General features: G+C 42.5%; 1 protein-coding gene across 3 annotated transcripts in view; it reads left to right on the forward strand.

Moving 5' to 3' along the window:
- Positions 1 to 716: 716 nt before the first annotated feature.
- The window catches only part of THRAP3 (thyroid hormone receptor associated protein 3), a 75709-nt gene continuing 50037 nt past the window's right edge, over positions 717 to 26388 (forward strand). For 2 of the 3 annotated variants that reach the window (XM_059377267.1, XM_059377269.1), the window contains exon 1: positions 717 to 826. The gene's annotated coding sequence lies outside the window, so the exon portion shown is untranslated. The remainder of the gene's footprint in view (positions 827 to 26388) is intronic. The other variant, XM_059377268.1, reaches the window with a different exon arrangement.

The raw sequence follows: 26388 nt of genomic DNA on the forward strand, positions 1-26388 counted from the left end.
AATAGGTGAGTGGCATCCATTTTAACAAGCTCCACAGGACTAATAGAAAATCTTTTTTTTCTGTGCTCCTATGGTCCTGGGCGGGGGAAGCGGGGAGGTGGTGGGAGATGAGGCCGGTCAGAGCTTGACCCATCCGGCTTCTGGGTCTCCGAAAGAGGACACGCTATCACAATAAAAACAACTCCATTTTGAGTTGCGCTTTCTTGTAATTCGCTTTCATGTGATTTACTTTGTCGGACTCTCTCAGTAACTCCATGGGATAGAAATTACCAGAGTCATACCATAGGGGAGGAAACCGAGACTCACAGAGGGGAGACGTTTTGCTCAAGGTCACAAAACGAAAGGTGGCAGGGCAGACACTGAAAGCCAGGGGCCCGGAGTCTCAGCTCAGAGACCTTGCGACAACAGAAGAAGGCCGCCAGTGGGTGGGGCTCAGGCCCTCCCTCCAGGCTGGTTCCAAAATGGTGGGGGTAGTGGCGTCAGCAACGCCCCCGCCCCTTCCGTCCACCTCCCTCCTTCTTCCCCAGGCCACCCAGGCGGGGGGAGGGGATGGAACGGAGGAACCCACGTGACTGCCGACAACCTGGCGCGTGACGCAAAGCGGCGGGCCCAACGCTCGCCTTGCCTTGTGGAAAACGTAGTTCAGTCGACCATCAAGTGGGCAAGGGGAGACAGGCCTAGCACTACATTTCCCAGGAGTCAGCGGGCGACGCCGCCGCTGCCGCCGTCGGAGAGCGGGGACGCGGGGCGCGCTGTCGGGCGGGGGCGAGGTTCGGGCCGGTTGTGCCGTTGCGAGGTGCAGCTGCGATCGCCGCGGTGGGCCCAGGTGAGTGAGGGCCTCTAATGGGGATTAGGGCAGTTCCACCGGCTCTAGTTGTTTTGTCTTTTATGTTTCCTCCGCGGCGGCTGGGTCAGGGTCCCCGGCAGGTCCGGCACGGAGCCGCTCCCCCGCGCCTACCCCCAGGCCTTCTCTGAGCGGGCCCCGCTCTCTCCGGCTCCTCCCCCTCCCCGCCCTTCAGGGCTTCCCCTCGCTCCGGCCTAGCTTCCGACGCCCTGGGCCGCCTTTTCTCCCGAGCAGCTCCTACCCTTTTTTCCCCCTTCCTGCATGCTTCGAGGAAGAGGCCTCCACCTTTCCCATTTCTCTTTTTAGTCGTAGGAACCCCATTATTTGGATTTCTCCCTTTCCCGGAACTCTTTTGAGTGCTAACTCCCCCTCCCCCCGCCCCGTTCTCCATTGGCCTGGTTCTGCCCTCGTAGGGCGCATGTGGCTGGCACTCAGTAAATGTTAGTCCGTCTTTTCTGCCTTGCGGCCAGAGGAGGCATAGTCCAAATTTATCTGCTCCGGGAACATTTGTGCGCCCACTTTTATTTCAGTCTCTTGGGTTGGAGGTGAGGCCGACTTGCATTCCAGTGGTGATCGGCGTGTGTTCTGGTTGTAGGGGGCAGTTTCTTTTTGTTGTTTTTTTGTTCTATTTGTTTTTTGCTCCCCTTAGCACCTCAGCAACTTTTATCAGCTCCTCTTATTGTCTTTCAAAATCTTAAGGGTGGAGCATGGCGGCAGAAGCTGGGGAGTAGCGCTGGTGCCGAGAAGTTCGGAGCCATCAGTGGTCGTAGGGTGTTTACGGGGAGGTTGTTAATTGCATTGAAGGAGAAACCTCAGAATGTGGTAGAGCCTGGCGGCCGAGAGCCAGTGAAGCTTCAGGTGGCAACATAAGAGATTCATCCTGGAGCCAGCCTGCCTAGGTTCAAATTTTGGCCCTGGTAGCTTTTGATTTTAGGTCCAGGGCCGTCGCTTCCAGGTGCCTCAGTTTCCTTATCTGTAAAATAGCGGTAAGTAACAGTGGCTACTTTATAGACTGATTGTGAAGATTCAATGAGATTAAGTTGAATACCGCTTAGCTCATTTCCTGACAAGTATTAAACGACATCGTTATTATCTTCATTACCATTATAGGAGTTTTGGATGGTGGGCCCAGGGTGGAAAGGCAGGTGTCAACACTAGCGTTTTCCTTTCCTTTCTGATGGTCCTCCTTTTTTTTTTTTGTTTGTGGAAATACTGTGTTCGGTTTTCTGAACAGCTTGATGTGTGTATCATTAAGTAGAAGCCTGTTGGCAACGGTTCCTGCCTTGAGCAACTTGTGGAGCAACTCGGGCTTAGTTTGCTCTTTGCTGGGAATTCCATTTTGTGAACTAGGGCACACATTTTAGCAGTATCAAAAAACAAGCTTACTCTGCATCCATTTAGGTTTGATTGTATCTTGTAAAAAGTGAATTGAAGTTTTCAGAAGAAGTCGTTTATCTATAAAACTTTTCTGTTGAATACAGGCTTATCACTTTGTTCTTTTAACTCTTTTGGCATCAGTGACGGGTCTTCGGTTTTGGAGACTGACATTTTTAGTCTGCAGATGTACCCATTTTAGTGGTGGTGGTGATAGTAATAATCCTAGTGACGGTAGGTCACATACACGCACTTCTTGAATTTGGTTTAGCCAGTGAAACTGCAGGTTACAAAAAGAGTGTTCTGTTTCGTCCTGAGAAATTGATAGGAGGAAGCTTGGAACACTGCTGAGATTAACTCCAAGGTGGGGAGAGATGAGGCTGACCGAGAGAGCAGACCTACAACAATTAGCTGTTTATTTAGAATGGATAGTCTCAACCACTGAGATTGTTGAGATGCTAGCCTGTTTGTCTTGGGCACAATGACATCCTGAATTGAAGGCAATGTGGTTAATGCTGTTCTCTCAAATAATTAGATTTTGATGGATTGCTTCCCATAGTTACTCTGTAAACATGTAAGATTGAGTCGTTCAGTATTTGGCTGATTGATTCAACACATAGTCCTTGAGAACATACCATCTACTGGCTCCTGTGCCAGGCTCTGGGAGTACAGGGGGGGTGTGAGACAGAAGGGGTTTTGCTGTTGGAGAGGTTCCAATAGAGTGGGGTAAGATAAAACTGGTAAGCAAATGACAGATTGAGAAAAGTGATGTGGGGATAGCAAGCAGGGACTCTAGTAGACACTAACAAGGGAGATCTAAGGGTGGTTAGAGAAATTCTTTCGGGCATAAGTGAGGATACAGTTTTGTAGGAGAGAGCATTTCATGTGGAGGGAACAGCAAGCATCAAAACTTGAAGATGGGGAGAGTTCAGTGCTTTCAGCCTTGAAAAGAGGCCCAAAGTAGCTGACAAAGTGAGAAGAGTGGTTACAGAACAGACAGACAGGTAAGGTTGTTTGGAGGAGCAGTCAAAGTCTTCTGATTGATATTTTAAAATCACTTTTGCAGAGGTATGGAAGATGCGGGGGGATATAATTTAAGAGGCTGCTGTACTGGTTTAGGCCAGACATGGTAGTTGCCTAAAGTAGAAGGATGGAATGGAGATGTATTGGTGGGAAGAAGTGGGGGGTTTGGAGATAACATAGATTTAATATTCTTCAGAGCAGGCCATTCTTTCTTAATCTTTGGTCCATGGACTGTAGGGGCCCATGAGTCGTAAAAATTTTTGTGAGGGAGTGCATTTTCTCAAAGGTTTGATACCTTCCATCTTATTCATTAGTCTCAAAATTTAAGAACACTGCTTTAGAGCCTGTAATGCAGGTTTATAACCCATAAAAATGTAGTTGCCCACAGCTTCTCAGCAGAGTTGAGTCTGGGGTATCCTTCTAAAAGATTGCTTTTCTTTGTCCTTTTCTCTTTCTTTCGTAACCTCTACACCCCACATAGGTCTCAAAACTCGCAACCCCCAAATCAACAGTTGCCCTGAGAACTGAGCCTGCCAGGCACCCTTTCTTAGTCTTTGATGGGAACTTTTTTTTTTTTTTTTTTTTTTTTTTAAGATCTTATTTGACAGAGAGAGATCACAAGTAGGCAGAGAGGCAGGCAGAGAGAGAGAGAGAGGAGGAAGCAGGCTCCCTGCTGAGCAGAGAGCCCGATGCGGGACTCGATCTCAGGACCCTGAGATCATGACCTGAGCCGAAGGCAGCGGCTTAACCCACTGAGCCACCCAGGCGCCCCGGGAACTTTTTTTTTTAATCGAGGTTAAATGCTGTGCCATTGATCATCTTTTAGTTTCCTTTTGTCTGCAAGTTACGGGCTAATGCACGTGCTGAGGAAGCTCAACATTTGTGAACTCAGTTTCATGAAAATACATTTCCTATTGTTTTCTTCCACTGGAAGAAAGTTCCTACAAATGGAGCACTTTAGTGTATGAAGAGCAAGATCATTTTCTTTTTGCTTTCTTTTAGCAGTTAGGGATTTCAGATGTAGATTTCTATTTTTGGGTATATTTTTACACGACAGTGTGTTATTGGAAGCATAGGGTGTACATTGTACCCCAGAGTTAGAAATGTATCACTGAAAGAACCCTGTATTTTTCTTTTTACGGCAGAGGTTGAAAACTGAAGGCTTATGGACTAAACCCAGTCTCTAGGTGTGTTTTGATTGGCTCACTCACACAGTCTTGTAAATTTGAATTTGTTGTCAACATCAAAAAACGAGGTTTTATGTAAAAATTTGAATTCAGGCTGCCTTTGAAAAATCAGTTATGGCAGCCTTGGACCTTCATAGCAGCCATCTTTGTAGTTGGGCATGTCCTCTCCAGTTTGTCAGAGACCTCCCTGCAGCCTGATATTTATTTATCCCTGACATGCAGTGAAGTGTCACTTGATACTATTTTATATCTTATTACTTGTCTATCTGTAGGCGCCTGAGTTTGGTCTCCCTGTTCTAGATACATGATACAGGTCTCTAATACTGCTGCTTAAGTCTTTTTTTTTTCTCTTAATGTTAATATTGCTATTAAAAATTGTTTTATGTCTTGTTGCCTTATTTTTTGCAGGCCAATGAGGGAGATAAGTCCAAAACATTGAATTACTTTGTTTCCAAACTCTGGAAACCCAAGGGCTTTTAGAAAGCCTGAAGGCATTGATCTGACCCCAACCCATGCCTTTTAGCTGGCATGGGTGTCCTCATTTTTGTTCTGCCTGATTTGGTTTTTATTTATTTTTATTTTAAATAAGATTTTATTTATTTATTTGACAGAAAGATCACAAGCAGGCAGAGAGGCAGGCGGAGTGAGGAGGAAGCAGGCTCCCTGCTGAGCAGAGAGCCCTATGTGGGGTGCGGGGCAGGCTCAATCCCAGGACCATGAGATCATGACCTGAGCTGAAGGCAGAGGATCTAACCCACTGCTCCACCCAGGCGCCCCTGATTTGTTTTTTAGCATTTGGAATGTGGTAACTGCATAGCTGGGCTTGTTTCAGAACATAGAAGGCCAAGCAAAGAGAAGTTGCTGAATGTCTAATTAGAAGACTTTTGGCACTTGTCTTTAGGCATGAGGACCAAGGTGTGTTTAATATGCTTATATGAAGTCCATTGCTTTGCTTTCACTAATGCTGTAGCTCTTTTGTTTTTTGAGGGGTAATAACACTTTTTTTTTTTTTTTTTGAGATCTTACGTATTTATTTGAGAGAAAGAGAGCAAGAGAGAGCACAGCGGGGAGGAGTAGGAGAAGCAGACACCTGCTGAATAGGGAGCCTGATGAGGGGCCCCATCCCAGGACCCTGGGATCAGGACCTGAGTGGAAGGCAGATACTGAACAGACTGAACCACCCAGGCGCCCCAGTAACTCAATTTTTTCCTTCTATTTTGATAATAAGGGCATTATAAATAAAGAATTGATAGAGGACATCAAAAGAGACTGCGTTCTAAAGTTAATCAGATTTCTTCACTACAGGGCTCCATTACATCCAGGCTTCCCCAATGTGTCTAAAAGATGTGTCCCTACAGTCTTGATTAATAGCTTTGGCTAGCAGACTGTGGGCTATCAGAAAAACACGTTAAAAATGGAGAAGATTGAGGAAGTTGGTCAGATGCCAGAGGGGGGTTGCCCACTAGAAAAAATTGGGTGAATTTTTGAAGATAAATTCTTGTTTCACGGGCACCTGGGTGGCTCACTGGGTTAAGCCTCTGCCTTCGGCTCAGGTCATGATAGCGGGGTCCTGGGATGGAGCCCCGCATTGGGCTCTCTTCTCAGCAGGGAGCCTGCTTCCCCCTCCCTCTCTGCCTTCTGCTCTGCCTACTTGTGATGTGTCTCTGTCGAGTAAATGAATAAAATCTTTAAAAAAAAAAAGAATAAATTCTTGTTTCAGATAAAATGAAGTGGTACTTTGTGTAGTCTTAAATTTTTTTTTTTAAGATTCTATTTAATTGAGATCATGAGTGGGGGGAAGGGTGGAGGGAGAGGGAGAGGCAGACTCCCTGCTGAGCAGGGAGCCCAGCATGGGGCTCAGTCCCAGGGACCTGAGCCAAAGGCAGATGCCCAGCTGACTGAGTCACCTAGGCGCCTGTTGAATGAGGCCTTTCTTGACCACTCTATAGGGTATTCCTTTCATCACCTCGCCACCCCCCAGCATATTATTACTGTGGGACATTATTTTATTTTTAAAATTTTATTTATTTATTAGGGCGAGAGTGTGCGCATGTGCTCCCAGAGGGAGGAGGAAAAGAAGGGGGACAAGCAGACTCTGCTGAGTGCAGAGTCTGACAGGGGGCTCAACCTCACACGTGACCCTGAGATCATGACCTGAGCTGAAATAAGAGTCAAAGGCTCAACTGACTGAGCCACCCAGGGGACCCCTGTGGGATGTTACTATAATCCACTATGTCTTCACCTCTGTAGAGAGTAAAGCAGAGATTTGTTTGATTCACTGCTGAGTTCCCACAGCTAGGATGTTCTCTGTCACCTAGAAGGGGCTTATTAAATACTAAAAGAAGGGTCAGTTATATGGGAAGACATATGCTGAATAAGGTTGGCAGTCTCTGGAAGTTCTCCCACTGTTACATCCTGATTTACTCAGATTCTGTTAAGCTACCAGTTGAAAATGATTTTGTATGGTGGTAGGTGACGAGATTGCAAAAGAGCAGGAAGGTACTTTCTGGAATAATAGAAATATTCCATATATATATATTTTAAAGCCCAACCTGGGGCTTGAACTCAACGACCCTGGGATCAAGACCTGAGCTGAGATCAAGAGTCAAGACGCTTAACTGACTGAGCCACCCAGGTGCCCCTGAAATACTCCATATTTTGGTTGGGGTAGTGTTTCACAGTATATTTTGTCAAAACTGACCAAACTGTTCTAGCAATGTGTACATCTTTTGTAAGTGAATTACTAAATTGATTTATAAAAATTGGTTTTCAAAACCCATTCTCTAAAGGCTGTTCTGTAAAACTGAAGTGACTGTCTAAGTAGTTTGTGATGGTGATTGGTTTTTCTTGAATTTTTACTAAGTTTAACCAAATATGGATTGGACAGGAGATTTTAAAATACCATTTGGAGTGAAGAGGGTGCGTAAGGAGCTATTGAGGGAAGAGACTGAGCTGGCAGAACTCTGAGCAGCCCTCCCATTTCAGTCAGAGCAGTTCTGCATTGATAGTTTTTTACTTAGGGGTTCTGCTTAACATTTCATTTTTATTTATTTAAAGGTTTATTTCTTTTCTTTCTTTTTTTTTTTTTTAAGATTTTATTTATTTATTTGACAGAGATCACAAGTAGGCAGAGAGGCAGGCAGATAGAGAGGAGAGAGGAGGAAGCAGGCTCCCTGCTGAGCAGAGGGCCCGAGGCGGGGCTAGATCCCAGAACCCTGGGATCATGACCTGAGCTGAAGGCAGAGGCTTTAACCCACAGAGCCACTAAAGGTATATTTCTTTAAAGAAATTCACGTTGTTTTTTTTTTTTTAAGATTTTTTTAAAAAAATTATTTATTTATTTGACAGAGCGGGATCACAAGTAGGCAGAGAGGCAGGCAGAAAGAGAGGGGGGAAGCAGGCTCCCTGCCAAGCAGAGAGCCCGGTATGGGGCTCGATCCCAGGACCCTGAGATCATGACCTGAGCTGAAGGCAGAGGCTTAACCCACTGAGCCACCCAGGTGCCTCTCGTGTATTTTATTTTTTAAGATTTTATTTATTTGTCAGAGACAGAGTGCACACGTGCTTGCACAAGCAGGGGGAGTGGGAGGCAGAGGAAGAAGTAGGCTCCTTGCCAAGCAAGGAACATGATATAGGACTCATCCCAGGACCCTGGGATCATGACCTGAATTGAAGGCAGATGCTTAACTGCCTGAGCCACCTAGGTGTCCAGTTATGTTTGTCTGTTTTTAAGATTTTATTAATTAGAGACATGGAGGGCACAGAGGGGGAATGAGAGGGAGAAGCAGATTCCCCAGAGAGCAGAGAGCCCGATGGGGGGCCTGTCCCAGGACCCTTGAGATCATGACCTGAGCCTCCCAGGTGCCCTCTCCCCTATCATTTTATTTTAAGTAGGCTACATACGCATTGTGGGGCTTGAACTCCAGACCCTAAGATTAACAGTTGCTTGCTCTGCTGAGCTAGCCGGGCGCCCTGAAATTTATTTTTAAAGTAATCTCTAGGGGCCCCTTGGTAGCTCATTTGGTTAAGCAACTGCATTCGGCTCAGGTCATGATCCCAGGGTTCAAGCCCTGCATCAGACTCTGTGCTCAACGGGGAGTCTGCTTCTCCCTCTGCCTCTGCCTGCTGCTCCCTCCGCTTGTGTTCTCTGTCTGTCAAATGAAAATAAAAATCTTCTGGGGCGCCTGGGTGTCTCAGTGGGCTAAGCCTCTGCCTTGGCTCTGGTCAGGATCTCAGAGTTTAGGGATTGAGCCCTGCATTGGGTTCTCTGCTCAGTGTTCCCCCCACCGCCCCCGCCTGCCTCTCTAAGATTTTTATTTATTTATTTATTTGGGGAGAAAGGACAGAAGGAGAGGAAGAGAGTCTCATGCAGACTCTGCACTGAGCATGGAGCCCAGTGTGGGGGTTGATCTCATAACCCTGAGATCACAACCTGAGCTGAAACCCAATGGTCAGATGCCTAACTAAGCCAACCAGGTACCCCCAAAATAAAATCTTTTTAAAAAAAGAGGTAATCTGGGGCGCCTGGGTGGCTCAGTGGGTTAGGCCGCTGCCTTCGGCTCAGGTCATGATCTCAGGGTCCTGGGATCGAGTCCCACATCGGGCTCTCTGCTCAGCAGGGAGCCTGCTTCCTCCTCTCTCTCTGCCTGCCTCTCTGCCTACTTGTGATCTTTCTCTGTCAAATAAATAAATAAAATCTTAAAAAAAAAAAAAAGAGGTAATCTCTACACCAATGTGGGGCTCAAACTAACGAATGCAAGATCAAGAGTTAGGTGCTCTACTGACTGAGCCAGCCAGGCACCCTAACATTTCTTTTCTTTCTTTTTTTTTTTTTTTTTTAAGACTTTATTTATTTATTTGTAAGAGAGAGAACAAGCAGGGGGAGCAGCAGGCAGAGGGAGAAGCAAGCTCCCAGGTGAGCAAGGAACCGGATGCATGACTTGATCCCAGAACTCTGGGATCATGACCTGAGCTGAAGGCAGATGCCCAACCGACTGAGCCATCCAAACGTCCTGAATATCTTTTCTTGTAGAGAAGGAAGCTTAATTTTTTAAGATTTATCTATTTGAAAGTAAGAGAGCGCCTGCACACACAGGGATAGAGGGAGAGAGAATCTTCAGCAGACTCCCCGCTGAGCATGGAACCTGAGGTGGGACTTGATCTCATGAGCCTAGCTAGTTAGCATCATGACCTGACTTGAAATCAAGAGTCAGAGACTTAACCACCTGAGCCACCCGGGCACCCCTGCAGTTTTTTTAATGGAAAAATTTTTGATACGGTTCATCCAGAGTGCCAGCTTCCTGATAAAACCTGATAACCACTCTCATCATTAGTGAGTCATGTATTTGCATACATAAACTATGAATGTGAGTGAAAGGTAACACTTGAGTTTCAAAGTTATCAACTGAATTATTGCTGTGGTTATTTGGAAATTAAGATTTTATGTGATAGTCAAAAGTATACATAAACTGTAACAATATGTTACTGCAGCTAGAATTTTGACCTTGCCCTTCTCAGCTCATCTTATTCTGGTAACTAATCTGAGATCTGCCAACAAGAAACAGGTTACTTTCTGAGGAGAGCATCTTAGGTTTCGTGTTGGGTATTAATTTTCACAGCAAAACTAAAGGGGTACAGGCTTTGTCTTCTAGGTTATTCATCCTTCCTTTATTCCTTTTGGTGAATAAGAACCCATCATTGTTGAAATATATAAATCCTGGATACCCTTTTTTTCCCCCCTAAAAATCTTATTTATTTATTTGACAGAGGATAAGCAAGAGGAGCAGCAGGCAGAGGGAGAAGAAGCAGGCTCCCCAGTGAGCAGGGAGCCCAATGCAGGACTCAGGCCCAGGGCCCTGGGATCCTGACCTGAGTTGAAGGCAGATGCTTAACCAACTGAGCTACCCAGGCGCCCTGGTATACATATTGTCTCCTATCATAAAGCAGTATGTGTGCAAAACTTAGCTTTTCCTGTAGTAACTCTTGAGTAATCTAGTATCCTGTTGAAAATACTACCTTTTCCTGTTGAAAACTTACTCTTTTAGGTGTTTGGGTGGTTCAGTCGGTTAAGTATCCCATTCTTTTTTTTTTAATTTTATTTATTTATTGGACAGACAGAGATCACAAGTAGGCAGAGAGGCAGGCAGAGAGAGAAGGGGGGAAGCAGGCTCCTGCTGAGCAAAGAGCCTGATGCGGGGCTCGATCCCAGGACCCTGAGATCATGACCTGGGCCGAAAGCAGAGGTTTAACCCACTGAGCCACCCAGGAGCCCCAGGTGTCCCACTCTTAATTTGGCTCAGGTAATGATCTCATGATGATGGGATCCAGCCCTGCATTGGGCTCCCCATTCACTTAGTGTGGAACCTACTTGGGGTTCTCTCTGTCTCCGTCTGCCCCCCCCTCCCCCCCCCCCGCCCCCCCCCCCCCCCCTTCTTGTCCCGCCCCCCGGCTTTTCCCTCTCCCCCCCCCCCCCCCCCCCCCCCCCCCCCCGCTCATGTGCTCTCTCTCATGCTCATTCTCTCGCGCGCTCTCTCTGTCTCAGAAACAAACACAAACATACTTTTTCTTGGGGTGCCTGGCTGGTTAGTCCGTAGAGCATGCAGCTCCTAATCTTGGGAGTTGTGAGTTTGAACCCCATGTCAGGTGTGGAGATTACTTAAAATAAATAAAATAAATAAATAAAATATTTTAAAAAACTGCACAGCCTTTTTTTGACTACATTTCTTGTTATGTTATATAGTATTTAGTGTTTTTTTTTTCCTCTCATTGAGCAGTCAGCACCTGAACTGGATTTAATACAGAATAAGCCAAAATCCTAGGGATTTAGCCTGATCTCTGCTTTCCACTGTATAGATATTTGTGCATCAACTTAGTTTTTTGAAGATGATTCTGGAAACAGAATTAACTTTAAGGATTTGATTTTCTTTGTTGCTTGATGTTTATGTAAGTACATTGCTGAGGGAAAGTGCCTCTCCCTTCCAACTTCTTGGATTTTTTTTTTCTCTCCAGACTGCAACCTTTTAGAATATAATATGCTTTGTGGTTTACATATATCAGTTCATTTAGCTCTCACAATAGATTATAAGATTAGTGTAGCTACTTTTTAGAGATGGGCAAATCGGTAAAGGTTATGCTCAAGCCTGCACAAAACTGGAGTCAGGACGCTCATCCGCGTTAGTCTTGTGTTTGCAAGGCCCTTGCTCCTTACCACTCTGCCGGTGTTCAGCAGATAACATGGGCTTATCCTTCGATGTGGAGTTGTTTCTTTGATTTGACCCTAAGAACGTTGCTTTATGAATTCTATTTCACTCTTTAAAAGTGTTTGCAAAAATCTAAATGTGTTTGACCAAGAAGTTTATGAGGCACGCGGGAATGCTAGTACTCTTCTGTTGTCACTATCCTAGAGGATCTCTTTTCTCTGGAGGCTGAGAAAGGGAATCTAAAGGGAGCACCACCATAGCGTTCAGCATTGTATAAACCTTTTTTTCTTGCTTGAAAAAACATGGAATATGAAGACATCAAAAAATACAAAGAATAGTACAAGTGTTAGTGATATATTTAAGAGATCAATTTTATAAATTTATGAACTAAAACTCCACTTCTACAGTTCAGTCTTCTAGGATTGTCTCCTGTTCTCTCAACCATGTTTTTGTTTTTAGTGTTTAACATACTTCTGGTGTGGTGCCTGGGTGGCTCAGATGTTTGGCTCAGATGCCTTTGGCTCCCGTCAAGGTCCTGGGGTCCTGGGATGGAACCCTGTATGGGGCTCCCTGCTTGCTCAGTGGGGGACCTCCTTCTCCCTCTCCTCCTGCTCCCCCTGCTGTGCAAGATCTCTCGCTCTCTCTGTTAAATGTATAAATTAAAAAGAAAAAAACAGTTTGTAAAGGGACACGCAAATAAAATAACAAGGTACGGGTTTTTCTAGACTTGTCTTAAATATATATGCTTTCTGAGGCACCTGGGTGGCTCAGTGGGTTAAGCCTCTGCCTTCGGCTCAGGTCATGATCTCATAGTCCTGGGCTCTCTGCCCCCCTCCCCACCCCCCTGGCTGCTCTGCCTACTTGTGATCTCTCTCTCTGTCAAATAAATAAATAAAATCTTAAAAAAAAAAATACATGCTTTCCTGTACAAAATGTGGTATCATTCTTTTGTGGTTTTAAGCTTCATATGTTTAGTATTGATTTATTTTGGTAACTTTCTGCACAGGCTTGTGTGTAGGATTCATTTATGGTATATGTGTTTTTCATTTTCATTGCTGTACAGTTTTTTTTTTTTTAAGATTTTATTTATTTGACAGAGATCACAAGCAGGCAGAGAGGCAGGCAGAGAGAGAGAGGGGGAAGCAGGCTCCCCACTGTGCAGAGAGCCCGATGCGGGGCTCAATCCCAGAACCCTGGGATCATGACCTGAGCCTAAGGCAGAGGCTTTAACCCACTGAGCCACCCAGGCGCCCCTGCTGTACAGTATTCACTGTATGAACATAACACTTAATCTATTTTTCTGTTGCTCGGTGCCACCAAAAAAAATTTTTTCTTTTAAGATTTTATTTATTTAAGAGTGGGAGAGAGAGCATGAGAGTGGGGAGGGTTAGAAGGAGAAGCAGATTCGTCTCTGAGCACGGAGCCCACTGTGGGACTCAATCCCAGAGGGGATTGCAATCTTAGCTGAAGGCAGAAGCTTAAGCTACTGAGCCACCCAGATGCCCCACTTTTTTTTTAAAGATTTGTTTGAGAGAGTACATGTACACGCCGTATGGGGTAGGGGCAGAGGGAGAGAATCTTTTAAGCAGACTCCCCGGTGAGTGTGGAGCCCCAGGTGAGGTTCGATCTCACGACCCATGAGATCATGACCTGAGCAGAAACCAAGAATTGAATGCTTAGCCAACTGAGCCACCCACTCAGAAATATTCTTGGTTTTATTTTCTGCTGACTTGTGAGAGTTTCTCTAGGGTTTTTGCCTAAAACTGTAATTGCTGGGTCATAGGATGTGTATCTGTCGCTCTTTCGTTCTCTCTTCTTCCTTTCTCTCTTTTCTCCTCCCTCCCTCCCTCCCTTCCTTCCTTTCTTCCAGTTTCTTTTCTGTTTCTTAAGTAGGCTCTACTCCCAGTGTGGGGCTTGATCCAGAGTCTCATGCTGACTCAGCCAGCCAGGTGCCCCAGGATATGCATATCTTTATTAGGACACTAGCGCAGTATTTTCCTGAGAGATTATACCAGTTTATAGTCTCTCACAGACATTTCTGTCACTTAATGACATGATACTGTTAGATTTTACAGTTTTTGTCATTTTTTCAAAAATTTTTAAATTTTAAATTTAAAAAATATTTTTAAAATTTTAAAGATTTTATTTATTTATTCATGAGAGACAGAGGGGCAGAGGCAGAGGGACAAGTAGGCTCCCTGTGTGAGGTGTAGGACATGATCCCAGGACCCTGGGACCACGACCTGGGACCAAAGGCAGATGCTTAACCAACTGAGCAACACAGGCGCTCACAAGTTTTTTCATTCTTAGGAGTATGAAATATTTTATTGTAGTTTTAGATGGCATTTCTCTGATGGTGAAGATTAATCTTTTCTCTTTTAAATTTTAATTTTTTAATTTATTTTAAAGAGTTTATTTATGTATTTGCTGGGGGCTGGGGGAGAGGGAGCACAAGCAGGGAGAGCGCCTGTCAGAGAGAGAAGCAGGCTCCCTGTGGGTCTCAATCCCAGGGACCTGGTATCATGACCTGAGCCATAGGCAGATGCTTAACTGACTGAACCACCCAGGCACCCCTCATTTTGATTTTCTAAAACATATAGGTATTTATCAATCTCTACTTTTATGGTTTGTAACCAGAATATTTTGTTTGTAGTCCTTTTTCATAAGTTCATATAGATTCCTATATTTTCTTCTGTTTTATAAAAATGTTTTTTTAGAGAGTGTGAGTGTGTCAGGGGGCAGAGGGAGAAGGAGGAAGCAGACTCCCTGCAGAGCAGAGCCGGAAGCGGCTTGATTTTATGACCCTGAGACCATGACCTGAGGCAGAATCAAGAGTCAGATGCTTAACTGACTGAGCCACCCAGGCACCCTGCTGTATTTTCTTTTAAAAGTTTCAGAGCTTCACCATCAGCGATCAGCATGTGTGTAGTGGCCTTTATAATCCTTTGCCAGGGCTTAAATCTTCTAAACTTTATGCATGAGAAATTGGAAAAATATTAATGTATCTAAAACCCAATTTCCAAGAAATAAAAAGCAGGATTGCTAAATCAGGGATGACATGAGTCATAAAACTCCATGTAAAAGAATCAGTTTAATAGGGGTACCTGGGTGGCTCAGTTGGTTAAGTGTCCAACTTGATTTTGGGTCAGGTCATGATGTCAGGGTTGTGAAATCAAGCTCCGCCTCACACGTAGGGCTCGCCACTCAGTCGAGAATTTCCTTGAGATTCTCCCTCTTAGGCCCCTCCCTTGCGTGCTGTCTCTCCAATAAATTTTTTTTTAAAAAATCAGCTTGACAGGGTGCCTGGGTGGCTCAGTGGGTTAAAGCCTCTGCCTTCGGCTCAGGTCATGGTCCCGGGGTCCTGGGATCGAGTCCCGCATCGGGCTCTCTGCTCCGTGGGGAGCCTGCTTCCTCTTCTCTCTCTCTGTCTCTCTGCCTGCCTCTCTGCAAACTTGTGATCCCTGTCTCAAATAAATAAATAAAATCTTTAAAAAAGAAAATCAACTTGACAGATGATACAGTTCTCTTAGTGACTATACCATTGTTGTAGTAATCTGTTTTCCTAGTTAAACTTAAGAATATAGGACTGATTCTGGTGAGCTGTTATATTACCTATAAATGCGATGGAATGAGATGCATTTTGTGAGGAACGTTCTGCTTAGGGGAATGGCTCAGTGCTCTTGGGAATTGGTATTTTGTGGGAAGAGGAGGCTTGAGCTTCCCTAAATTGTGTTTACAAATTGCTGTTGGGTTAATATTGGCTACAAATTTATTTTCTAGAATTAGAACCAGAGAATATGGACATTTTGGGATAGATTTCCAAAATTGTTGATGGGATTCTTTCTGATAGTTTAGTTGAAAATAAGTTAGTTTGGTGGTATTCTAAGAAGTAGTTATTGACTTTCATGTCAAACCTAGTAACTACTCCTGATTTGTAATTTAAAAAAGGAAAAACAAAAAATCTCCAAAGGTGATTGTTTTAATGGATTTTCCAGCATATGATCATATCTTCTTGTTTTTGATATTCTGTCATGAAGCTTGGTCTCTTTTCTGAAAATGAAAGCAGATGTGATTCATCTAAAAGTTGGTTGTCTTGGTCTAATGTCCTGGTGTAAATGGGTTGTTAATTAAATTCTGTTTTGGATGAAATTTTTTTAATAAAGCTAAGCAGTTGCGGAAGATAGACTCTGAATGTACCATCTTCTTTTCCACCTCTAAAATTAATAGTTTTTTGTTTACTGAAATTTTCTTTCAAATAGACCTTTAGTGAATTAGGTTTATTCTTATTCAGCATCCCCTATGGCTTCCAGTAGAGCACATTTTAGGATGGTTTAGGAATGTTTAAGACTGATTTCATCAGGCATATTAAAGAACTTTTTTCCTTAGATGGCAAGTAATGGAAGAAAGGTGAGGAATCAGAGCCATCTGGATGAAGTGCCTTAAGGTTCTTTAACAGGTAAACGATTAGCATGATGACATGAAAGAATTGGGACACGGATGGCCAAGGGCCTTAAGGCTCTAGTTTTAGGTCACCTTTTGGGTAAAACCCTTCTTTTTCTGTGCTTAGTTTCCCTTCTATAAACCTATGGTTGTGCTAGATACGATCTCTAGGAATGCTTCCAGTTCTTGCTGCTCTGTGACTCTTACTTCCAGTACTGTTTGTCCAAAATGGATACTCTTCTGGATAGTGTTTTTGCCTGTAAGTTAGAGTGGATTGTGGGTTCTTTTTTTTTTTTTCTTTAAAGATTTATTTATTTATTTATTTGACAGACAGAGATCACAAGTAGGCAGAGAGAGAGGAGGAAGCAGGCTCCCTGCTGAGCACAGAACCCCATGCGGGGCTCGATCCCAGGACCCTGGGGACCATGACCTGAACCAAAGGCAGCGGCTTTAACCCACTGAGCCACCCAGGTTCCCCGGATTGTGGGTTCTCAGTCGCAGGGCTCTCTGCTCTTCCACAAAGTCTGCTGTTGACTGCCTTGAGGCTTACACACCCTGTACGGGGTCTCGTGGTAGCAAATTTTGTCTTTATTCTAGCACTTCAAGTCACAGTTATTTTTTCAAATAACTTACTGAGATTTAGAAATAGATCCATAAATATGTAAGTGTGGGCCATCTGGAAGTTGTATTAATAACCAGGTTCTCAGCGTAATGTAAGAGAATAATGAGATAAACCCCTGTGTTGTATTGTAAGGACTTGGAAGGATACAGAGTTTCTGATTCATCTTTGTGCTTTCCATGGTGCCCAGGGAAGGAAATTAAGAATGATTTATTTATTTGTTTATTTATTTAAAATGTTATTTTTAAGTAGTCTCTATACATTGTGAAGCTTGAACTCATAACCCTGAGATCAAGAGTTGCACCAACTAAGCCAGCCAGGTGGCCCAAGAATTATTTATTACTATTATTTGAATGCTTGCTATATTACTAGGAACTGTACTAAAATTTAGATTTTTCCTCATTTAAATATTATAGCAGCTTATGAGGTAGTGTTACTCCTCTAATTTATAGATCAGGAAACTGAGGCTTAAAAGGAGATGTTTTAAACTAATTTTTACATGACTCCAGGGTCTATAATATTTCTTGCTTCGGTATGCTGCCTAACAAAGACGTCATTCATAGTGTGCTCATTGAGTGTTAACTGGGTGAAATACTTGTGAAATGTTTAAAAAAAAAGTTTAAGTTCATTGTTTTTGATCTTTATGATAGTATTTTTAGAAGAGACGGATTAGCCACTCCTGATAGGCCAACTGAATGTCTTAATAATAGGACATCCTCAAGGCAAGGTAACATGTGCTTGGGGGTTATGTTCCAAAATTTAAAAGTTAAATAAGGGAAGGGGACTGGAAGTTGGGTATAAGGAGGGTAGAGATTAGGAAGAGGACCACTTTTCATTGTCACTCTTGTACCATTTGACATTTTTACTGTGTATGTGCTCAGAAGAAAATTAGGTATGCAGAATTAAACACTTTGCTCAGGCAAATAAAAGCTTGGGTAGTATTTCAAGTTCCATGATTCTATGCATGTTTTTCCCTTTATAAAATGTATACATGTGCAACAACATGGATGAACGTTGAAGACATGCTAGGTGATAGAGACTCTATGTAAAAGACAAATCTTGTATTCCCCTTACATGAGATACCTAGAGCAGTTAAATTCATAGAGTAGAATGGTGGTTGTGGGTGGGGAGTTAATGTTTTATGGGTACACAGTTTTAGTATGGGAAGATGAAAAAGTTCTGGATGTGGATGGTGGTGATGATGGTATAACGGTGTAACAGAACAGAACTGTACACGAAAAAATGGTTAAAAGAGTCCGTTTTGTTTATTTTTCTGTAGTAAATATATAGCCGATACTCATTTGTTTGGTTTGTCACTCATTTGTTTGGTTTGTTTGTCACTCAGCAGATATGTACCTAGACACTGGGGATACAAAAAGGAATTTGGTACTTGTCCTGGAAAAGCCATTTAATCTAGTAACATTACACTAACATGACACTACTAGTGATTTTCAAGGAGATAGAGGTTTAAGTTTTTAAGAAATCGTAGCTTGTAAAAGTTTTGCAATATGATAAAAAGATGAATTCTGGGAAAGCAACTGTTAGGATTTCCTGGCAGTCTTAACTGCTTGTTGATCTAGAGGATTCTGATGTGAATGTTATTTTGCCCCAGGGTACTTGAGCATAGCCTGAAAGCATGATTTTTAAAAACTACCAATCTGGGTGAAAACTCTCAGGTGCACGGATGGCATATTGATCCTCCTCTGTCTCTTGTGAATTGAGAACCTGGGCACAGACTAGTGGTGTCATTTAAGCGGCAGACTCATCATCCTGGAATCAAGTTTAGGCTTGGGTTTATTGCCAGAGTGTAGGGCTTCTTTAAAAGGTTCTGAAGCTATACGAGTGTCTACCTCATATTCTGAGTCTACCATAGAGACAAATTATGCATTCTCAGGAGAAAGATAGTCATTGTTTAATGACAGTGTGATTACCCATACTAGCTGGTGGAAGTCTTGTTTTTTAACTCTGATTTTTGACATTGGCCTGTACCAGTAAGTATCGTGTGAGGTACTTCACATACATATAACTCATTCAATTGTTATTTTTTAAGTTTTGTTTTTTTTTTAATTTATTTGTCAGTGATAGAGGGAGAGAGAGCGAGCGAGCACAGGCAGACAGAGAGGCAGGCAGAGGCAGAGGGAGAAGCAGGCTCCCTGCCGAGCAAGGAGCTGGATGTGGGACTCCATCCCAGGACGTTGGGATCATGACCTGAGCTGAAGGCAGCCGCTTAACCAACTGAGCCACCCAGGCGTCCCTAACTCATTCAATTTTAATAACAGCTTCTAGGTAGTGGGAATCAGTTCTACAGATGAGGAGACAGATAGTGGGATTTAATAAAGTAACTTAACCACATGTTTCAGAACTACTAGTTGGTGGTGCTGGGAATCAAAGGTAGTCCACCTTTAGAGCATATGTGGTTTTGTATTATATATTGGGCCAGTGCTTTGGAACTTGCTTTTGGGATGATTGATTACTAATTTTATTTGTCTAACTATCATTTGTTGGGTATAAGGATTAAAAAGTGACAGTTTCTACCATTTGAGACCCCCACAGTTTTGAGAATTACTGCACTAAATGCCTTTGTTAAGCAAATAGCGTAGAACCAGAGTTTGCAGACTTTTTCTCTCTAGAGAGAAAGAAAACAAATATTTAAATTTTTATCTTTTTAAATAATCTCTACACCCAATGTGGGGCTTGAACTCACTACTCTGAGAGTCACATGGTCTACTGACTGAGGCAGCCAGGCTCCCCAAGAAAACAAGTATTTTATTGACGGAATTCAAAATGTAATAGTCGAATACAATTTTTGTAAGGCAGGTGTGTTACAGGAGTAGAATTCACTTTGGGAGATAACATTTCACATGGGGTTCAAAGTTAGCTTTATCTATCAAAATGGATGGCAGATGTTTATCTATTAATGCTGAAATCTTTAGTGAGGTTGCAGGTATGTCATCTTTGAAAATGTCTTTACACAGACAGGTATTGCCAAATAATCCCATGAGCATATAATTCTTTTTGAGCATATGGTTTATTTGAGCACATTCATCTCTTGGAAGGCATTTATAGAATTCTGTTAGATTCATTTCTTGATATTTGCCTTTTTTGGGTACCATTACACTGCAGAGTAATCCTTTCCAATGGAAGATTAGATGGAAGTTTTGTGGGTTTTTTTTCTTTTTCTTTTTTTTTTTTTTAAGATTTTAAGTAATCTCTACACCCAAAGCGGGGCTCAAACTCAAAACTTCAAGATCAAGAGCCACACACTCACCTGACTGAGCCAACCAGGAACTCCTAGGTGAAAGCTTTTCACTTGCAATCTAGATGATTTTGAAAGATGGGTATTTACTTTGCACTTTCATGAAGATTGGAAATAATGCTGGAACTGTAGTTTGAATGAAAAAGATAGGTCTTTCAAGTTTTTTTTTTTTTTTTCAAGATTTTATTTATTTATTTGACAGAGATCACAAGTAGGCAGAGAGGCAGGCGGGGGGCGGGGGAAGCAGGCTCTCTGCTGAGCAGAGAGCCCAATGCGGGGCTTGGGGCTTGATCCCAGGACCCTGAGATCATGACCTGAGCAAAGGCAGAGACTTAACCCACTGAGCCACCCAGGCGCCCCGGGCTTTCGAGGTTTTGTGTGAACAGAGATATCATTGTGTTAATTTTGATAGTACAGGAGGAGTGAATAAGGTAACTTTACATTACCTGAGGTTCAAACAGTGTTTACTGTTCAAGTTAATTTGCTGTTATAATGTATTTCCCATAAAAATGCTATTTTTTTGCCTTATAATTTTTTACTTAATTCATTAAGAAACATTATCAAGTCTGCAACAAAAGCTATTTCCAAAGCCTTTCAGTATTCAATAATAATGTTTAAGGGTGGTTCTTCAGAAAATTTTAGGTTAAAAATCCCATCGATAAAATTTTGCTGCGAAGCCTTTGAACCGCTGTTTGGTAATGCAAATCAGGATCCACCTTCTATTTCTGACAAAAAAATCACAGAACTGACGATGGTTCATTCAGTCTATAAAAGTGAATTGACAGTGAATGCAGGTGACTTTTGACAGTACTGGCTCAGCCTGTGATTAGAAGTTTTGTGGAGTACCTGCTGATGAATGTACAGGGAATAACCTTGTGCTTGAAACACCTTAACATTTTCACAAGTCCTGTACATTTGTCCAGTTAAGTCTTTTCTTCTTTACATATTTTTGTACCACCATCATTGGTGCCACGTCTTAGCAGATTCAAGTTCAGGTTGTATTAGTGTTCTCTCAGGCGTCTTTGAAGATTCTCACCTGTAGTTGTTCTGTGTAGACTGTTCAGAAAGGCTAGTTCTTGGGTCATTTCAAACCCAGCATTGATTTCTGCAGTTAAACAGCTATGCAGTGTCTATAATATCTGTTGAACCAAGAGGCAAGGAAGACCACGGAAAATCATTCTTCTCCCCTTTTAACAGATGTTCGGTTGTTGAGCAGTTTTAGATTTACAGAATATCTGAGAAGATAGTACAGAATGTTCACATGTACACCTCATGCCCATTTCCCCTGTTAACAAATTAGTATGGTATGTTGTTCGTAGCTAATGAGCCATTGTTGATGCATTGTTAACAAAGTCCTTACTTTATGCACATTTTCTTAATTTTTACCTGATAACCCCTTTTCTGTTCCAGGAGCCTATCTAGGATATCCTGGTATATCCATTTGTAGTTATGTCTCCTTAGACTCCTCTTGGCTGTGACACCTTTTTAGACTTTTATTTTGGGTGACTTTGACAGTTTTGAGCAGTGTAGGTTAGACAGTTTGTAGAACGTCCCTCAGTTGGAATTTTTCTCATGGCTAGACTGGTGTTACGGATTTTAGTGATAAAGACCATAGAAGTAAGGTATCATTTCCATCACATCATACCAAGGAATATGTGTTACCAACATGATTTATTGTTGATGTTAACTTTGATCACCTGGCTAGGTTTCTCTGCTGTAAATTATTTCCTCCCTTCCATACTTTACTTTTTGGAAGGAAATCACTAGGCTCATTCCATTCCACTTATGGAATGGAGAGCTGTGTTCCACCTTCTGGAGGGTGGAATATATACATAAATTACTTGGAATTCTTTGGCATGGACATTTGGTCTCTTCTCATCCATTTATACAGTTATATCAGTATAGTCTCAGGGATATTTTATACTTTGAATTATCCATTACTTCATTTTGTTCAGTTTTTTTTTTTTTTTTTTTTTTAAGTTTGGCTCTTGAACACTCTTAGTTGGATAGGAGTGTTCTTTTGACATAATCCCTTCATTGCGGTGGCTTTTGTATGTTTGTTGCACTTTCTTCCTTTCTGGCATTACAAGATACTCCAGGCTTATCCAGTGTCTTGCTGGCGTCAGCCCTTGAGTTAGTCATTTCTCCAAGGAGCTTTGGTTTCTTTTATTGGAGAATATTATTAGAAATCGAGGTGTGGGTGCTAGATGTGCTTATTGGTACTGGAATGTTACTGCTTATAGGTCTTCTCATGTGACAAAGCAAGGAAATACATGTGTGTGTACATATAGGAGCTATGTGTATAACAACATTTTATATATATGTAGAAATACTTGTAAATATTTCTGACGTATCTGTGTGTGTCCATTCGTATAAGTGAAACAGGAGCTTATACTGGTATCTCCACTTCTAATCCAGTACCACCTGGGTCATTCTAGCCTTTCTGTCTGTCTTTGTGGCCTCCTACTCCCAACAGTGAGAAGTTTGCTTCTCACCATCTGCCATCCATTTATTTACTAATTCCATACTTATTAATTCCAGTATACATATATAATGTTTTCAGAATTGTTAACCCATACCACCATGGGAAACAACTTTAACGTCTAGAATATAGTGATTATGTGCAGTTCCTTTTGCTGTTTTCCTTGTTCCACTCTTTTCATAGTTACTTAGGTCAGCTCCTTTCCCCTCCACCTGCCTTTTTAAAAATTTTTTTTTTTTTTTAAAAAGATTTTATTTATTTATTTGACAGACAGAGATCACAAGCAGGCAGAGAGGCAGGCAGAGAGAGAGGAGGAAGCAGGCTCCCTGCTGAGCAGAGAGCCCGATGCGGGGCTCGATCCCAGGACTCTGGGATTGTGACCCGAACCGAAGGCAGAGGCTTTAACCCATTGAGCCATCCAGGCGCCCCTGCCTTTTTTTTTTTTTTTTTTTTTTTTTTTTAAGATCTATTTATTTGAGAGAGAGCACCAGTGCATAAGAGGGAGGGGCAAAAGGAGAAGGAGGGAGAATCTCAAGCAGACTCCCTGCAGGGCTCAGATTCCTGATGCTGAAATCAAAAGACTGATGCATGTGCTTACCCGACTATGCCATTCAGGCTTCCCTGCTTTATTTTTTAATTGACTGCTGCTTTTGCTCCCATTCACATCAGCTTTTCCAGTCAAAAGGCTAAGAGGCTTGAACAGAATGATTTTCTCTGGACACATTACTTGGCTGCTGCAAACATGATTTAATCAACTCACTGTAAATAAATGGCTTTCCCTGTTAAGCTAACAAATGAACCACTCAGAAAGTTACTTTGGTTGTAGCTTCATTTTTACTTTTTTGTTTTTGTGAAGATCTTCTGTTGCACTGAGATACTGTTTTACATTTTCTCATTTTCTAACGGAATGCTGTTAGATATGAATATTGTGATGAGTGCTTAGTTTGGTGATGTCGACACACATCATATTCTTGGCAAAGTTACGGTGTTTTTTTTTCTTCTTTTTTTTTTTTTTTTAAATTTTATTTTTAAGTAATCTCCACACTCAACATGGGTCTTGAACTCACAACCCAGAGATGAAGAGCCACATGTTCCACTGACTGAGCCAGCCAGGTGCTCCTTCTTCCCATTTTTTTTTTTTTTTTTAAGATTCTATTTATTTATTTGACTCAGAGAGATAGAGATCACAAGTAGGCAGAGAGGCAGGCAGAGAGAGAGGGAGAAGCAGGCTCCCTACCAAGCAGAGAGCCTGACGCGGGGCTTGATCCCAGGACCCTGAGACCATGACCTGAGCCGAAGGCAGAGGCTTTAACCCACTGAACCATCCAGGTACTCCTGGTGTTTTTTCATAACAGAATTTTGCCATATAAATCATTAACAAAATAATCCACACTCTACACTGCCCCTTAAATGGGTAATGTTCAAAGTCCCCTTTTGTCTTGTTTTAACATATGGAGGTATACTGGTAATTTAAAACTAGTAATAGGGGCGCCTGGGTGGCTCAGTGGGTTAAAGCCTCTGCCTTCGGCTCAGGTCATGATCCCAGGGTCCTGGGATCGAGCCCCACATCGGGTTCTCTGCTCAGCAGGGAGCCTGCTTCCTCCTCTCTCTCTGCCTGCCTCTCTGCCTACTTGTGATCTCTGTCTGTCAAATGAATAAATAAAATCTTTAAAAAAAAAAATAAAACTAGTAATAAAATGGCAGAATGCATGGTACTTGAATGACTGAACTGTACCCTCATCCCTGCAGTCTTTGGCAGCACAAGGTGGTGAGACCTTGTAGACTCGTTTGCAGCTACTCCACTCTGCTGTTGTGTGAAAGCAGCTAGCTGTAAACCAAGGAACATGGCTGTATTCTAGTAAAAGTATTCATAGATGTTGAAGTTTGAATTTCATAGAATTCTCACACATCCTGAAATACTCTTGATTTTTTTCAACCGTTTAAAAATGTAGAAACAATTCTTAGCTCATGGGTGGTTAGGGAAAAAAAAAAAAAGGAAAAAATAGGCTGGGCTTGAATTGGCCTTTGTGCATCATTTGATGAGCCCTTGATGTAGAAGGCCCTATATTCGCCACCCATATGGGAAGTATCTTTTTCTCCAAAACCACTTGTATTTTCTTTCTTTTTTTTTTTTTTTAAAGATTTTATCTATTTATTTGAAAGACAGAGTTCACAAGTAGGCAGAGGCAGGCAGAGAGAGAGAGAGAGAGGAGGAGGAGGAGGCAGGCTTCCTGATGAGCAGAGAGCCCGATGTGGGGCTTGATCCCAGGACCCTGGGATCATGACCTGAGCCGAAGGCAGAGGCTTTAACCCACTGAGCCACTCAGGCGCCCCAAAACCACTTGTATTTTCACCAGACTTGGATTCTGTTTTGGTTCCTGCTGATGCCATGGAAGGGGCTTAGAACAAACTCCGCATGGTTTTCTGTGGTAAAACACTAAAAGTTTATTTGCCCAGCTGTCATAATCTCCTCAATCCATAGTATTCCACCCCCCACCCCCGGACAGGAAGTAGCTAAGGTTAAATTTTGTTCTTTTTACTTTATTTTTTTTAAGGTTTTATTTATTTATTAGAGACAGATCACAAGTAGGCAGAGAGGCAGGCAGAGAGAGAGAGAGAGGAGGAAGCAGGCTCCCTGCTGAGCAGAGAGCCTGATGTGGGGCTCCATCCCAGGACTCTGAGATCATGACCAGAGCTGAAGGCAGAGGCTTAACCCACTGAGCCAGCCAGGCACCCTCAAATTTTGTTCTTTTTTAAAGATGCTGTTCAAGAGAGAAAAGAGAGAGTATGTATGCTGGAAGAGGAGCAGAGGGAGAGGGGCAATCAGAATCTGTGCTGAGTGGAACCTGAGGTGGACTTGATCTCAGGACCCTAAGAGTGGGATACTTAATGGACTGTGTCACCCAGGCACTCCTAAATTTTGTTCTGTGGCTATTTTGGTTTACTTAATTAGAAGATACTGCTCTTTTGTTCACTTTTATTGGTATCTTGCTATTAATGCTAGAGGAAATTAGTCTTACACAAGCAAGTTATGCTTGGTGGTTTTAGAGGACTAGCTTTAAACTTAGGTTCAAAGGAGCAGGTAGGGTCATCCTTGTGTTTTCTTCATGTTCTTTATCTCAGTAACTAAGATTATTGGGTCCCTGAGGTAAGATGAGGAAAAAAATAATTCAAGTCTTTAACTTTAGGGTACAAATATAGTCCTAGAATATTAGTATTTAACCCTCTGTTTGGATTTAGGAACTATGTTGCTACTTAAGGTCTGGTAGTGTTTGGAATGTGGGAGTATTCTGAGGTGCCTTCTGGTCTAAGCCACTCCTGTCCTTCACCTGAATTATTAGAGGCAATATCTATTAATTTCTTCTGACCTTGTCCCATTGAAACCTGTTCTGTACTCAGCAGCCAAAATGATCCTTTTAAAACATAATTCTGGTCATATTACTCTTCTACTGAAAACTCTCCATTGGCTGCCCACATTAGGGAAATTGTGTAAAAGGGGAAAAGGTCTATTGTTGGCAGTGCCATGGTGTCCTTGTTAATAATCTGGCATTTGACCAAGGAAAAAGTAGCCTGTGAATGTCCAGATGACACAGGCAGGACAAGCTGGGGAGGGTGCATAAAGACGGTGGCAGGGATGACTCAAGGCTTTAGGTGTCTCCTTTCTGTCACGGAGTAAATAAGGGCTAGATTCTCAGATTGGCTTCTTCACCCATTGCAACAGTGGAAGATTGAAGATTTGTTGGGATGATAAAATTCTTGCTGATGTCCAAGAGGAGGTTAATTAATAGGAAAGAAATACGGTGGGGTAGTAAAACGGAAGGGTGTGTGTGTGTGTGTGTTTGCTAGCTATCTGGTTAGAATCTTAAGGATGGGTGTATTAATAGAATAGCCCATTTTTTTTAATTCAGTGCATTGTAAAGTAAGCGGTTCTCAGTCCAGGAACAGTCACTTCGACTTCCCTCCA

The sequence above is a fragment of the Mustela nigripes genome, chromosome 14 (genome assembly GCF_022355385.1).
Source record: "Mustela nigripes isolate SB6536 chromosome 14, MUSNIG.SB6536, whole genome shotgun sequence".
Taxonomy (NCBI): domain Eukaryota; kingdom Metazoa; phylum Chordata; class Mammalia; order Carnivora; family Mustelidae; genus Mustela; species Mustela nigripes.